The sequence below is a fragment of the Ips typographus genome, linkage group LG3 (assembly GCF_016097725.1).
Source record: "Ips typographus isolate SLU linkage group LG3, UJ_Ityp_2.0, whole genome shotgun sequence".
Taxonomy (NCBI): domain Eukaryota; kingdom Metazoa; phylum Arthropoda; class Insecta; order Coleoptera; family Curculionidae; genus Ips; species Ips typographus.
In genome coordinates, this window is record NC_138424.1 from 4,581,951 (window position 1) to 4,599,078 (window position 17,128).

A 17,128-nucleotide genomic window follows, 5' to 3' on the forward strand; every position below is an offset into this window, starting at 1 on the left:
AGGGATGGATCAATATTTGTATAGAAAATATATTGAGTTTTTGTCTAAACCACTCTAAGTATACCATACACTGTGCTCCATCATTGAAATTAGTATAATAAAAATGTTATTTAACTAGAGAAACCTTGAAATTTCTAAAAAATCGATGATCGATGGTGGTTTTCTTTTCTTTATTACATATCAAAAACTTACCTGAACCTACCCTACGACAAGTTTTTGAATCATATTGATACATTTACAGATCAACTAAATCACATTAATCCTAAAAAAGATAGAGTTGTTGGTTCTACTAATCTTTATCTTAACCGATTAATAGTAAAAATGTAGAGAAATATTAATTCAGTTTATCAAGAGGAAGCAAAAGAAGATAGACAGACACCAGTCCCGTATGTTTCTCAGCCAGAAGTGTTGCTTTCTTCCCGGGCCTCGACGTCCCTCTATTTTTCCTTCTAGAATCAATTTAGGAATGTAATATTTGCCTCCTCTGAGGATATGGCCGAGGTAGGAAACTTTTCTTTCTTTAACGATGTTAAGTAGTTCTCGTTCGCAGCCTGCAGTTCTTAGAATTTCTTCATTCGTGGCATGTGCTGTCCATGGCACGCTCAAGAGTCTCCGGAAAGTCCACATTTCGAACGCCTCGATGCGGTTTAGGGTTCTAACTTTGAGAGACCACGTTTCTGCTCCGTATAGTAAGATGGGCCATATGTAGCACTTTATTACCCGTAGTCTAAGTGCTAGACGGAGACTGCGAGCTAATAGGAGGTTTTTAAGATTGAAAAATGTTGTTTTTGCATATTTCGTTCTTAGTTTAACTTCTTCATCGCAGTCCCATCGTTCGTTGATCGTGACACCCAGATATTTAAGCCGTGACATAGGCTGGCGGCCTACTACCATGAGTTTGGTCTTGGTAGCGTTGATTTTAAGACCAAAACGTTTGCCCATGTCCTCTATCCTATCCCATCATTTCTTGGAGATCCTCTAAAGTTGCTGCTAAAATTGCCGTATCGTCTGCATATCGTATATTGTTTATTGGATATCCGTTAATCTTTATTCCTCTACTTTCTTCTTCCAGGGCCATTTGAAAGATCTTTTCCACGTATATACGAGTATTAAAAAGTATTGGTGACAATATACAGCCCTGGCGGACTCCTTTGCATACATTGAAGGTATCTGTTATCAGGTTTTTGTTAACTCTTATCTCCGCGATTTGGTTCCAATATAGTTCCTGTGTGATTCTGATGTCCTTGGCGTCATTATCAAACGTTATTAGAATATGTTATTCTTATAAGTTGTTATTAAATCTGTATTAAAATAATTTGGATTGTGTGTAGAATGCACAAAATGTGTGCAACCTCTGTCTGTTTAAACTCTTTTTCACGTTACACCATTACATGTGAATAAAATAAATTTGGTGTCAATCGAAAAGTACTTGAACAGACTAAACGTTGCAACAAAGGAAATTACATCAACCGTGTAATATCGCCCGTAGATGTGGGCAAACGTCCCCAAAAGCGGACAAGCCTTTTAATTAACAGGCTCTATTAAACTACTCCTAATCAACATCGGCGTATATTTATCCGCGCACATTCGAGTCCTTGAGAACGCGCTTTATCTTTCCTATAAGCCGAAATTTAATTAAATAAGTAACCCGTCGCCCCTTTCCCCATTAAGCTTAAAAATAATGCAAATTCGAGTGTGTCGAAATTTAAAAGGGTTGAACACCGCTGATCTGCTCGCAGATATTCCAAATTAATCCTGAATATTATTCCTGAAGCGGGACGGAACGGGGAAGAGACGGGTTAAAGAAAATTTGCATCGTAATGGTAGCCGGCAATTATTTTATTGCGTTTTCTGTTAGTTTTTCTACCCCGACGGTTCGGAAAAATGTCGGAAAACCCGCGGAATATAGATTCGGGAGGCCGAATAAAATTTTATACAGCCCCGATAAGGATTAGGGTTAAGATGATGCGCCAGGGACGAGAGAAATTCGAGGCAAAAATAATAACAGTAAAATTAGCATTCGGCCTGGCTCACTGTATTACATTTATTTACATCGAAATTCGGAGTTTAAGGAAACGAGCTGGGGGGAGGGCGAAGCTTTTTGACAGCTGACAGCGCTCCGATGCTCATTCCGCCTAGAAACTTTCCCCCTACAGGTTTGCGAAGCAAAAAACGCTTTTTTTTTCGATATCTTATTGCCCATCAAAAGTTTACACGAAAGCCGGAATTTATGAGTTTTAATATTCGAATATGACTTTAAAATAGAGTTACGACCTACAAGGGGGGATTGAGTTTTAAAATGTGAAAGAATTTACAATATCGTAGAATAGAAAATGAACCAAGTCACATAAAACAACAGGTAACCATAAAGTGTGAAAAAGATCAAGTAAAAATAAATAAGGAAGTAGAAGAAATTAGGAAGAAGTATTGAAAATGTGGCAACACATTGATTCTAAAACATACATCGATGAAAAATACTGTTTAAGACTATTTTAAAAAAACTCTAATATGATAAAGGATATCGTCCAGAAGAAAAAGGTAAGTTGGCAACATAGTAGCCCACCAGTATTTTCAGAATTACTATGCATCCTTATGCTGTCGTATTTTTCACACCTATCTGGTTTTTGCCACCCAGTTTCTGAGCTACAGGGTGATATTGAAAGTTTGTCAATTTGAAACTTTTCTCATGGGTGGCTCAACGAAAAGGACACCCCTACTAATGATTATCCTCGTAGATTTGGAAAAAAAACCCTCGGACACGTCAACATTGATTTTATAACACATGTTGTCCACTAAAATACTAGTATACTAGGTGATCCATAATGAAAATACCACGTCACACTTTTGATTTTTAAATGAGCCTACTAGTTTTATATTAATTTAATTGCTTTTAATTTAATTTAATAACTTTTTAAACCTTGTCAATTTGAACACCCCCTATTTTATGGTTATAGTAGATATAACTTTTAATCATCTATCGAAAATTCTGTGTGTTTTTAGATACTTTCCAAATAGTACTCTTCGTACTTAGTACATACTTTTTAGACTTTATTTACGTATGTCGGTACGTACTGTACCTCAATTGTACGTTAATAATTCGTACTTCGATGAACATAAAATGTACGTATACATCTATACGTATTTAGTACATTCTAGAGCCTATTATGTGTCGTACATGGTACGTACTTTAATGTACTTAAAATGTACGTAATAACTACCTGCTTGTACAACAACAAGTAAACATGGTGCATATTGTTGTATGTTGTTGGCTTTTGGCACAAACTTCAAATTTTCTCCGGTTGGTTAGAGTGTTATTTTAGTTTTGTGCACCAAATTAGATATTTAAATTGTAAAGGACATGGAGACCAGTATAATTTTCCATTAAATTAAAATTCTGCCACATTCATGCAACAATGGAGTCTTAAGTTGTTGAAATCAAATATTTTGTGCACTGACTCTTTTAAATTACTTTGATTGGTAAAGTAACAGAGATCAAAATGAACCAAAATCTCAGGTGCAGACTCTATAATTTAATTTGACTTTTGAATGGAACAAATACAATGAAAAACATCAGAACAGTCAAAAACAAAAGTTATTCCAAGTTGTCAATAAACGTGTTGATACAATCGGCCATAAGTCAATCTAGAGACAGATTCTCTGTTTTCCAAAAGAAGTATTTTTTTACTAAAATCTGCTGTTTAAAAGTCCCAAAAACTGATTATTGATATTAGAAATACTCCAACGTGTTTTGTTTTATTTTACATTTTACTGGTTTTCAAATATTTTAGAAAATCGAGATTTATGAGTTTTAAGCACAACAAAATTAGTTTTTCCCCTTTTTAATATTGGAACGCACCAAAAAACGCTATATCATATATTTGACACATAAACTGCTAGATACTGCAAATTAGTAGAGATTTCTAGAAAGTAATAATATATTGAAAACTTTCTTCTCGGTCCTTATAATCGTCAAACTTAATAATGAAACGTGCTCACCTTTATTATCCAGTATCTTAGACAAGCAGACAATATCAAAATTCGGGGTTTTTGCCTAACACCCTCTTCTACCCCCTCTTCGACCTTAATAAATTCCAAAGACAACAGTGTAACGCCTTGACGCGGTGGTAAAGTAGACTTTAACGTCCTTTCTCAACCCCTTCCTCTTGTCTTTTTAACACTCTATAAGTAACCAAACATACCAGGGTAATCCGTAAGTTAGTTATGATTTTGCTAACCTTGCTGTTAAAGTGGTGAACGAGTACCTAATGGAATAAATGAAATTAGAAACTTAGACTTTTCGTAACTGGCTACATAACTAGCAAATACTGCACTAGTAAATTAAACTTGATTGATAATTAAATAAACTAAAAGATCAACCCCGGTATCAAACAGTAAGTCTTGACCCCGCAAATCATCAAAGTCTTAAATTTGAGACTCCCGCAGAACTCCGAAAAGACGGTTTCGTTGAGGTGGGGGAAGGAGGTGGACAAGGGGGTGGAGGATATTTATGCATGTAAGATCGGCGAAAGCTGTTAATCTCGAGTCACACACAAGTTTGTAAGGCCCAAAACACAATGAGGTCCGTAAATTTGACGGTCTTTTGTAAGACAATACGTAGCCTCCGGACTAAAAACGAGGATATTATAGTTTATGGAAGTTTTGCGTTGAGCCAAGGAATCGTTATTGCCGTTAAGGATTATAATTTTCTTGGTTTACGTCTTGTCGTATTAGGGGCGTTATTAGCAAGTTGCCTGGCAAAAGTTTTTTCCTCTTCCTGTCCTCGAATATTAATTAAGTTTTGCGAGTTTCCAAAACTATGCGGTGGCGAAGATCGCTGACTACAGGGTATGTTAAAATTTGGAATTGATTGAAAAACGAGACAAAAAGTTCATGTGAGCAAATTTCGATATAAGAAATTCATTACAAAAAAAAAATGAAGAAGAAGATGAAAATAAATTAATTATTGGTAGCATAAGGGTTATTTGAAAACAATTTTAAAACCTTGAAAAAAAATATACCTATAATTGAAGTAATGATGAGTTTGGTTTTTTTTTGTTCTGAAACATGTTTTAATATAGGTAAGTAGAAAAACTTAAGAGTAAATTGTCTTAATAATTGTTTCAGACTACTTAAAAACTTCGAAATATAGAACAAATTATGACCAACCTGTTTTTCAAATTTTGCCTTTTTTAAACAATGACCAAATTGAGGTTTAACCTAACCTAACCTTTTTAACCTCATCATCATAGAAACATTAAATGCTGAAATTGTGCCATTTTGCCTTTACCATAAAGTCGATTATTTCCAAATATACCCATAAAAATACAATACTACACTCTAGTGGAAAGTCAGATCAGATTTCAAGATCCGCAAATTGGTAAGAAAGTCACGTAACAATTATAAAATAATCATGCGAAAATTTAGGATCACAGTAATTCATTTGTTGATAATTGAGTTGTAGAAAGTATTAAAATACATACAGAATGTCTAAAAGGTGACTTGAACTCTACAGACTGCTTCAAAAAAGTTCACGTGACACATTACAAAACAATCGAGTTATGAGCTTTCAAAAGGCATAAAGCACAAAAGAAATTTTTAAATGCCAAATTTTTCTAAATTCTTTTGACAACCTTCTAAAGATTACCGGATGCTTCTGCAAGTGTCTTAAAGCTTCCAACATTTTGTTAAAATAGCCAGAGACCTTAAAATACTACTGCATACTACTTGTCAAATATTTCCAGAAGCCTCTACCGGTGCTATAAATCTTCCAAAATATTTTTTAACATTGTTACAGGTCTCTACAAGTTGTTTTAAAACTTGACACAGTCCTCTAGAATATTTTGGCAATATCAGATCCCTCTAATTACTACTGTAAGTTTTCCACAAATTGCCAGACGCTTCTAAAAGAGTCTTAAAGCTTCCAACATTTTTTTAAAAAAGCGAGAAGCTTTTGGAATTATTTTAGGCATTTGGAAATATCCAGAGGCCTTGCCAGATGCCTCTACAACTCTCTTAAACCTTCCAAAGTATCAATTTCCAGAGTCTACTAAAAGTCTCTTAACTCTTCCAAGAGTCTAAACTAGACAAAGCCTGTAAATACTACTGAAAATCTGAAAGATTTCCGAAAACCTCCCGAATATTTCCAAAAGCCTCTGCAAGTATATTAAATCTTCCAACATTTTTTTTAAATAACCAGAAGCCTTTGGAATTATTTTAGGCTTTTATCAGAGGCTTCTACAAGTGTCTTCCAAGGAGTTTCTAACTTGACAAAGTTCTCTAGAATATTTTAGAAATACCAAACGCCTTTAAATTCTCCTTCTAAGGATTACCAGAAGCCTCTACAACTGTCATAAATCTTCCAATATTTTTAGAAAATACCAGAATAATTTGGAAGTATTTTAGAAATTCCAAATGCCCTTAAATTCTACTCTGAACCTCCCAAAAATTGCCAGAAGTTTCTACAAGTGTCTAAACGCTTCCCACATTTATTTTAAATTGCCGAAGGTTTTGAAATTATTTTAGGAATTCCAAAGCTCTAAATACTACTGAAAACTTTCCAAAAATTGCCAGAAACGTGTATGTACAAGTGTCTTAAAACTTATAAAATATTTTTTAAATTGCCAGAGGCCTCTACAAGTGACTTAGACCTTCCAGAAAGTTTTGAAACTTGACAGAGGCTTCTACATAGGAATTCCGGATGCCTCTAAATACAGTTGAAAAATTGTAAAAAATTGCTAGAAGCATCTACAAGTTGTAGTGTTAATCCTTTCAAGAAATTTTTTAACATGACACAGGACTCTAGAATGTCAGACCTCTAGATAATTTTGATAATATCAAACTCATCTAAATATTACTGAAGACCTCCCAAAGATGACCAGAAAGCTCTACAAGTATCTTAAACCCTCCAATTTTTTTTTAGATGCCAGAGGCCTCTAAAAGGCCTCTTAAACCTTTCAAGAAGTTTTTTCTACTACTTTAAACTTAACATAAATCTCTAGAATATTTTGGAAATACAAAAGCTTCTACAAGTGTTCTAAACCTTCTAAAATATTTTTAATTGTCAGAGTTTCATACAAGTGTCCTCAACCCTCCAAGAAGTTTTTAAACTTGACAAAGACTTCTAGAATAATTTTGGATATACCAGACGATTCTAAATACGATTCTAAGTCTCCCATAAATTGTCAAAAGCTTCTACTAGTGTCTTAACCAGGATTTTAATCCTTCCAATTTTTTTAAAAAATTAAGCTGAGACCTTTAAATTTATTTTCTCTTAATATAGTAGTACTGAAAATTTGTCATAAATTGCGACAAAAATTGTAATCATACCTAGTGTTTTTTAGATAAGGATAGGTTAATAGGATGTATAGATTAGTAACTATTCCGTTGTTTGTAAACTCAACGATATTGAATTTAAAATTTCTTAAAATCACTTGAGTATAGGACATTATACTGATTTTTACTAATTTATTAAGCTCACTAAAATGAACCCACTTTCGTTACAACTGAATGTATACATTTTAAATATACTTATGTATGTTATATGTATTGAAATCCATCCTCCATTTCCCTAATAAAATATCTATCTAAAGACATTTGATATCTCAAAAACAAATCTATGGGACATACTTATATGAAGTATTTTGCCATAAGACCCTATAAAAATAAAATATAATAGAAACATTAATTCAATTTATTTCCATCAATCATCAATATTTATAATAAACTGAAATAGTATTTTTTCAAACACTTCTATTTGAGCACAGAGTAATTTTGTTGGGGTTAACTATATCAGCCCTTTAACCGATAACGACCACCCGTATGCCCTTTGTGGAAATTCTTGAAATTTGCGCAAGCCTTTCCCAGTCAGTTCAAAGGGTTTCAACTCTTTATCCTACCTCTATAAGGTCTTTTTGCGATAATCTTAATTCCGTAACCGTCTACCTGCTTTGCTGTCTAGTTGTTTTTCTACCGGCGCTAATTACAATTACCTACACATATTTTTACTACTCGCTTGTCTTTGTCGCGTGGTAAAAAGAGGAAAAAGGGCTGGCATCGCTTAATGTGATTACTGAACGTTACATGACACAGTTACGTCGCTGTTTTTGTTAAGCTGAAACCCTTATTTCGTTGGAAATCTCGAGCCGGCAAAATCCTTAAATATATATAGGGAAAAGCAAATTAAGCCGAACTATCTTTAATTCTCTTTCCATTATTAAATTTACAAGAATGTCATGTCAGTCGACACTCTAAAGATTAGAGCCGGAGCGGGGCTGTCTCAAAGTTATTAGACGCAAATTAACTTGAAGCATTGACTTCCAATCCAACTGCCAACTCGAGTTATCGCAAAGTATGTGTAAGGCGAGGTGCTGATGCCATTGTCTGTTAATTAAATTTATCCAGTGTTCTACGCCCTACACGTACCTATCCCCTTATTCATCACAACATCTGTCTCGTTACGTTTATTTCGTAAGCGGCAGTTTGTTGTTTTCGATCGTGCGTTTAAATGGTTTGAATCAGAGCTTAAATTGATACAAAACGGGAAATTTTATCGAACGGACCACCCGGGATTCCCATCCAAGACATTACAAGTTCATATCGGGAGTGTATTAGGAGAGGGAACGTAATCCCGCAAGGCCCCGTCGTTATTGATGAAATATCGCCACAATTTACTTACGAGGTGCAATAAATGGTGCGATAACGAGTGCCTTAATCTTGGATCCATTGTCGTTCGTCAAGACTAAAGTATAGAAAACCGCTTCCATTCTATTTCCAAGAGCAGCGTTTTACTAATACATATACAGAAAATCAAAGTAAATTATAATGGTAACAAATTAATAACATTACATTGGTGCCAAATTATGGAACAAACTGTGATTTTTGATTAATCTCCGGGCTTAGCCCATGAAAACTTCCACATTCTGATAAAAAGGTGAAAGAAAAACAGATGCAAACAAAGTTAATACCAAAATTCACACAATACCAAGAAAATTGGTCAACTGCGATTGAAATGTAAGTTGTTTTAATTTTTAAATAAGAACCTAAACTAAGAGGTAACTCAAAACTTCAGAAAACAATAAAAACAATAGTAAAAGGTACGCGATACTAAATACTAAACGCCAGACAATGCTAGAAGGGCGAAAACCCGGTTGACGACTTCTTCTCTTACGCAACTTGTAGCTGTATTTGACAAGGTTTAAAATTTAAAAAAAATGGTTACATATATGTCGGATGATTAGGAGCCATCTTTTGTCAAGTATACAGTTTTAACGTAAATAGCTTGTTTTTACCGTAAACATGAAAAACTAAAATTTGGAAAAATTCTACTCAAAAATTGACATTCTGACATTTTTTCCGCACCAATAAAACCACTTCAAAATGCGATTCTAATATGTTTTCTACGAAAAAAAATTATACTTGTACAGTCTTAAAAGTTGAGATATTTGATGCTTCTTCTTTTTCTTTTGTCTTCTAATTAGGCACAATACCTGCTCCTCATTGTAACTCACGTTTTGAAAGTAGATTGTCACTCCTACGTTTTCGAAGCCTTCCTGTGATTCGCCTCTCCAAAGGAGATTTATCTCTGGCAATCTTCACTATTCCCTCTTCAGTCATACGTGTGATTCCACTCAATTTTTCTACTCAGTCGTTGATATTCTCAATCTGGGTGCGTATTCTTAAAACGAGGGAATTGAGTTATCAAGAGAAAGATCTGTAGAATGTGACAGAAACCTGCCATGCTAGCTTCTTCTGTCACATTCTATCAACACTTATCTTGAGAATTCCGTTCCATGCTTTCAAGTATTAGGCTCCTGGCATGTTTGTCTGATATTCGCGCTTCTTTCTGTTTCCCGAAGTGTTTTACCATCTATTCTTCATATCTGTTGTTTCCATAACGTGGATTGTTTTTGATGTTTTGGGTCTCGTTTCTATTTCAGGTGCTTGTTACGAAATCTTGTGTTGTTGATTTCTGCAGTCAAATATTGAAAATTTCGCACATGGCAAGCTGGATGTAGGGGCTTATAATATCTGATCTAGGAGACAAACTTAAAAGGTGGGAAAAGTACCTGTAGGAATTGTTCGATGATGAAAAACTCCCAAAACCGGTTTTAGGATTAGGGAATTATAAAACGCCCAGTAAGCTGGTGGTCCTAATCAGATACTCATAGAGCTTATCAAACTCTGAGATGATGTTGTAATTGATATTCTTCTGGAATAAGGGAGAAATTCCTAAATAGTGGCTCTCATCCACTTTTGTCTTCCTGCCCAAGAGACCGAACCCAAGGGAATGTTCAGATTACCGAACCATTGCCTTTATAAGCCACACCTTGAAGGTGTTCTTAAAGATCTTTTAAATAAGCTACGCCACTGTAAACGACCGATATGAACTCGACTAATGCAAACGGCTCATCGAGCTCCACAATGGGCACATTGATGAGTGCCGATAAATCAGGGATCTATGCAAAATCCACCCCAAATAAAGGGTGCGCCATTGCCCTAATGAACACCGCGCGGAGCGTGCTAACATTCCCGATAATGCAAAAGGGCACTTTTGACGAATGTTTTCGTCTCCCGGCACGTTCTCAGACGCAAAATAAATCCGAAGAACTTTGATCCCACTTAGAGTCGGATCTCACATTCGGGATGCCCATTAGTACGGCATCTGAGTGACAATTGCGAACATTTAGAATATCCTCATTCTTAATTAAAGTTTCCCTTAGAAACTAGTGTTTGCTGCCTTTTCTAAAATTATCACGATCCGCTAATGAGGGTGTCATACCTTGGCCATACATAGGCGACTCGTTTTGTCAAAGAAAACGCCTTTAAAAACCACTTTCCTGTGTTTTCAGCAATTTTTAAATAAATGCTCATCATACTGTATCAAATTATGCTAAAATGTATCTGAAATTTCTGGCAAACAGAGGGGTATTTTCCAAATGATCCATACGACACCTCTGGATTCTAGCGTGATAATTTATCCAATTCCATCCTATCTTGGCTCTAAGAGTAATTTGAACAACGCACTGCGACACTTTTAACACACTTAACATTCCGTTAATGGTGACTTAGGAATTCTTAAAGAGAATGGCTAAACTTAGGCCTTTCGCAAGTTCGCAGCTTACGTGCGCTCTCCTAATGGATAATAATATGGAGATTTCTCCATTCGAAGACGTAACCCCTTTGTCGCGAGGACGTGTTTGCGATTTTATTACCTAATGTTTAATGCTTTCTGTGTTGCCCTCGTCAGATCCATATAGTTTTATTCCCTTTAATTCTTCCAAATAGAATGGAAACCGAACTGGATTCATTGAAGCGAAACAGCTTATAGGCAAATATCCAAGTCGGTGCATTATCTTTGTTAATTTGGAAACTTCAAGTTTAAGCAGGGAAGCGACAAAACAATTTAGAATGTGCCGCTGCTTTGCTTCTGTGTATGTGTTTGTCTATGTGTGTGAACGAATTTCTACCATCGACCTACTATCCAGTCGCTAAGGATTTAGTTAATCTATATTTAGTTGAAAAGTATTGTTATTTTTGTTTGATTTTGAACTTGGTTATTGACTTCTTTAAAAATATAACTCATAACACATTAAACTTTGATTTTATCTTTTTATCTGTCAACACAATAAAACAGATTCTTTTAGTTTTTCAATATTTTCAAAACTGCAGAAGAAGGAAAATAACCCCTTTGGTATGCAATTTTATTTAGGGAGATTACTTTGTCCCTAAATGAAGCGAATGATAATTACCAGACAAACTCTTCAAAAGCACGAATTAGGAACCGATTACGTTTTTGTCACTTAATCGTGCTATAGATTAAACCAACCTCACAAAAATCAAATTGTTAAAAATACGTACTTTTTAAAATAAGAAAAAATGACAGTCATACTGTATTAAATTATCATCAACCTCTTATACCTTTAATAGCAAGGTTTTACATTTTAGTTTTATAGCACATAAGCTATGACCCGTCACAGTATTGTAATTTACCAGCTATTCTCAAGTGATTGCCATATAGCTGGCATAGTAGGCTTACATGAGCTAGTCTATGTCAGTATTGTGTCAAAACCCTTCTTAATTGATGCTAAACTTCTGTCCGAGATTATTAACACTATTCGAATCATAAAACTTCTACATAAGGCAAAAGTGAACTGATTAGGACGTACAAAAGTTTAAATGAATGCAAATTGGTCTTAAATGAAACAAAACATTATATCAAGCATCTTACATTCAAGACAAATTAGGTTTGTTTATTTCATTGTAAAACCTTTTTGTTTTATTAGAAAAATGTAAGCTTAGGTTAGGTTAGATAAGGTTAGGTTAGGTTAGGTTTATTGAAAAGGAAATCAATTTAGATCAGGAGCAATTTACTTTTTGTTCAAAACAAAACTTTGAGTTAGGACTACAAAATATGTAAAAGTAAACGTTGATTGTATACATTTAAGTAAATAATTGTAAATCTACCTCCTGCCGCTTCTGTCATTTAAATCAGACCTAATATTTAAGAATCACCAATCAGGAGACCAAAAATTTAGCTCTTCTGAAGGTTTTCTGCTCCCCTTATCATTTTTTTAATAATTGGATTTTCTATCAGGAGTAAGTAGGTACTAAATATAAAGAAAGTAAATTTTGATTTAAGTGAATGGCCATAAACTACTTACCAAACCTAATTTTTTTCTTAAAGGGAAGATATCCTCCTTCCATTATAAACACAAAAAATGTAAGAAGTAAATTCTGATATTAAATGTTAAAATATCAAGATGAGCTAACATCTACTTCTTGGCGTTTCTAAGCTCCGACAAATCAATAGATTTTCTATCAGTAATACAGGAGGTATGTGAAGTTTTGATAACAAAAGGTTACCTATCAGGCGCACTAAATATTTACCTCTTCTAAAGGGTTTTTGCTCTTCCTTCAAAAAATTGGATTTTTATCAGATCCGAGTATAGAGGAAGTAAGTTTTTATGCAAGAACCTAAAATGTCTAAATTATCTACAAAAAAAAAATAGATTTTTCCTACAGAAACAAGTATATGAGGTAAGTATTGATATTAAAAGATTCAGGAACAATTCAAATTTACCTCCAAGAGTGAGTGAATCTAGTCACTCTTAGAGGCAAAGTACAAGAAATTAATGTAATTGAGATTAAAAGTAAATTTTGACATTAAAAACTTAACTCCCTTAAGAATTCAATACATTCATTCTGTTCTTCTAGTATAAAAATCATCGTAAATTATTTAAATTCACAGAAAATATTAAATAAGAGTAAGTTTATTTTTATAAAACCGTGCAGAAAAGTACACTTTTTTGAATAATTTTTAGTTCAAAAAAATATACTTTTTGCACTTGTTGCATAAATAACTATTAAAGGTTTACTTCTGTTCGTTTCTGCGCTCCTAATACAGAATTTTGCCCTAAAATGCACAGATGATACAGTTATGAATAACTCACTTTGTCTCCTTTATTTTTTGCAGTTTAAAGTTTTACTAATCAGTATCAGCTGAAATTTAGTTTCTAGGATATTTTGTCAATTTTTTTCGAGTTCCAAGTATTTGGTTTTTTAGTAGTACTAACAAATTATAAGAAGCAAGTTTTGATAACAAAAACATTAGTATCAGATGCAACCATCATTTAGTTGTTTGTTTTTTGTTTTCCTGAAACAAAACAATTTTTCTTTATTAAAAGTGAACTGAGAAAAATTATTATACTATACAGTGTGTCCCACATTGGTTCTACATGTATTGGGATCTCTGTAACCGTAAGAGCTACCTTAACCTTAACTGGATTGGTAACAAAACGTTGTTTGTGTAAAATGGAGAAGAACAAACTGTTTTTCTGTCACAACACACACAAGTTTACGTCATAAAAATGTAATACAACGTAGATAATTATTATTTGGAGGCACAAACAAAAATGACAATCATACTCTGGCAAATTATGAATAACGGTTTATTTCATATAATTTCTATGAATGCCAGTTGAAATGTTATTACTAATTTTACTATTTTTCATTGGTGTATAATACAGAAATCATCAGATAAACAAAAATACTATGTAATACTACAAAAATTACATTCAAAACATTTTTTATTAAATCCGGGCCACTAATTGTAATATTCCTTGACTATCTTGAGGTTGGTCTCCCGCATGTATGTGTTAGAACATCGATGAATCGTATACTTCGTACACTTGCAGACATAAATTCGGCGTTAATAGAATTTAATAGATTCGAAATCGCGTCTAAACAGTTTGGGAAACTATTGTGCCGATTTGGTTCTACGCCAATTGTTTGTAAGTACACGCCCAAACTTAAATCGCTATTCATTCGATTAATTAAATATTGTGTTTGGCGGATTTCGGGGAAATTTCTAGTCTGTCGCAGCGAGATAAGTTTCAATTACCACCCCCGCGCCGCCCGTAAATTAAAAATAAATTAACCCGCCCCCGAAGCGCACATTCACATCGACTAACCCAAGACAAAATAAAGAAATGTTTCGTTACCTAACAATTTTGATGATTAAATTGAAAAATTTCTCCGTCCCTCGATTGTAGCTTTAATTTTTGACATTGCCACCCCCCTGAATAATAAAAGACGCAATAACCGACCGAGGACAAATAAACAAGGACGACGCTTCATTTGCACCTCATTTTGCTTCAGTTCGACGAAACGACGCGAGAGGGAGTCATTGATACGCCCATATAAATATATATTAATACAAATGGAGGCCATCATCAGGAATTTTACCGAGACGGGGACGCAGCCTAATTTTGATGCGCCTTCATTAATGTAGATGGTGTGAAAGTTTTCGGTCTCTCGAGGTGTCGTTAAAACGCGAATGAAAAGTTACGACCAGGACGAATGGAAAGGGCATTGTTGAAATCAAAAGTGTTCAGCTTATACTTAAATGTTACGTTTTATTTTATTAAGTTTTTTTTTTTCACTTGTTTCTGCTGAATTTTATTCAATTACAAAATTTACAGTATAAATTTAAAACTAAAATATATGGGGAAAACATTAAAAGATTGTAACATGGAAGACTTAAACAAAAGTAATTTTTCAAAAAATGGTGTACTTGTACTTATTACCTATATTTTGAATTGGATTTTTTTCTAGTTAACTCATTTTAAACGTATTCAAGTAATCAAATTATTTACACAAAAAAGTGTTATAATAACATTTTCTTTAAAATTACAGACAGTTACAGATTAAGATACAAATAGAATGTTTTGCACTTTTTCCAAAAAATTCTCCGAAATTTTTCCTGTTCAACAGAAGATTTTTTTTTTATTTAATGAACATAGTGTCGTAGACAAGACACTAGCAGATGTAAATTTGAACACTAAACACACAGTACCTACTTGCTTTATAATGGGGAATGCTACTAAGTATAATCCAATTTCTTAGAGGTTTGGTTTTATCTTAAAGCTATTGAAGAAACCTCTCTAAACCAATAAAAATGTTAACAAATCTTTAACGTTGAGATCCGAATATAATAATACACAACAGACAAAGACATATACGGATTAATTGACATTGACCTTTAGGAAAGAAGAAAATATTTTAACATATTACCTATAACCACAGTTCAAAGGAAAGCTTTTACGTTTGACAACTACATTTTACATTTTTGAAAAGTAACTAATATAACCTCAACAAGTTAGATATAAATAAAATTTTCCGATTGATCATCCTCTAGGACTACTATGAAAATTTGAAGTAATACCATATACAGGGTGTTTGAATTAAGAAAGTTAGTATACTTTGTGACTGACCCTGTATACTTGCAAACCTCATTTCACCCTCACGTCATGCGCTGTTATTTACTATAATAAATAAGGAAACTTTGAGAAAAAAAAAATCAGTAATTTTTAGTTTAGCTAGACTGTGAAGTGACAATTGTCAGAATAACTCTCATAAATCTCAGAAATACGTTTTATATCAAATACTGCAAGAAAACTTTTTTAAATCCTGATTTTTGCATATTTTGAGCATGGTTTGACAGTTTTGACGTTAGTGGCAGTTGTCACGTGATTTCAGAAGACTTTAGCTAGACTATAAAGTGACAATTGTCAAAATAACTGTTAAATCTCAGAAAATCGTCTTTTTCAAAGACTATTTAGTTAGACGGTCACGTGACAGTTCTCAAAATAACTGCCATAAATCTCAGAAACACGTTTTACATCAAATACTGCAAGAAAACGCTCCTAAACCCTGATTTTTGCAACTTTAGAACATGGTTTAGAGCATGGTTTGACAGTTTTGACGTTATTGACAGTTTTCATGTGATTTCAGAAGACTTTAGCTAGACTATGGTGACAATTGTCAAAATAACTGTTAAATCTCAGAAAATCGTCTTGTTTCAAAAACTGTGTTAAAATGTAATTCTTGCAAATTCTAGTAAAATGTTATTATATGACAATTCTGTGACAATTATGTGACAATTCTGACAATAGTGACAGACATCACGTGGTTTTAGAGAATTATTTGGAGTAAGAAAATGACTGCTCTAAGCGCATTTTTAGAATCCTTCTACAGTAAAATAGGGTTAAGGTGACGTGAATTCTAATATCTATTTTTTTTTCTCAATTATTATATTTTTAAATGACAATTGCAATTAAAAGGTCTTTAATAAATACTAATAATTTACCTTAAACTATTGAAAACTGTAAAACATTTTGGTGTATTCCCCATTCATAAGTTTGTACTTAATACTCCTTAAAAATGCAACTTAAAGATTAAACTTATGACTTTGACTGATCTTATGATCGATTGCATTAACGTAATTAACTTAAGCCAAGTTAAGATCTAAATGTGATAGGTCAAGGCAAAGTACGTTGAAAAGGGCAAAATAGCAAATTACATACTTTTCATTAAATGATAAGTTTGGTAGCTCTGTAAAAAATCTGCAGACAAATCTGGAAGCTACGATTTTCTGTTTATTTACAAATACAACAGAATCTCAATAAATTTACAGGTTAATAAGAGGAAGAAAATATCCAGTTAACAGTGAAACACGGAAAACTGATAACGTTTGAGATGAATTAAACACTAAACAAACATCACATTTTGAAAAAAATTTCTTAACTATACAAGCCTCTGTTATTAGACACTTTTTAAAATTTGTTGCATA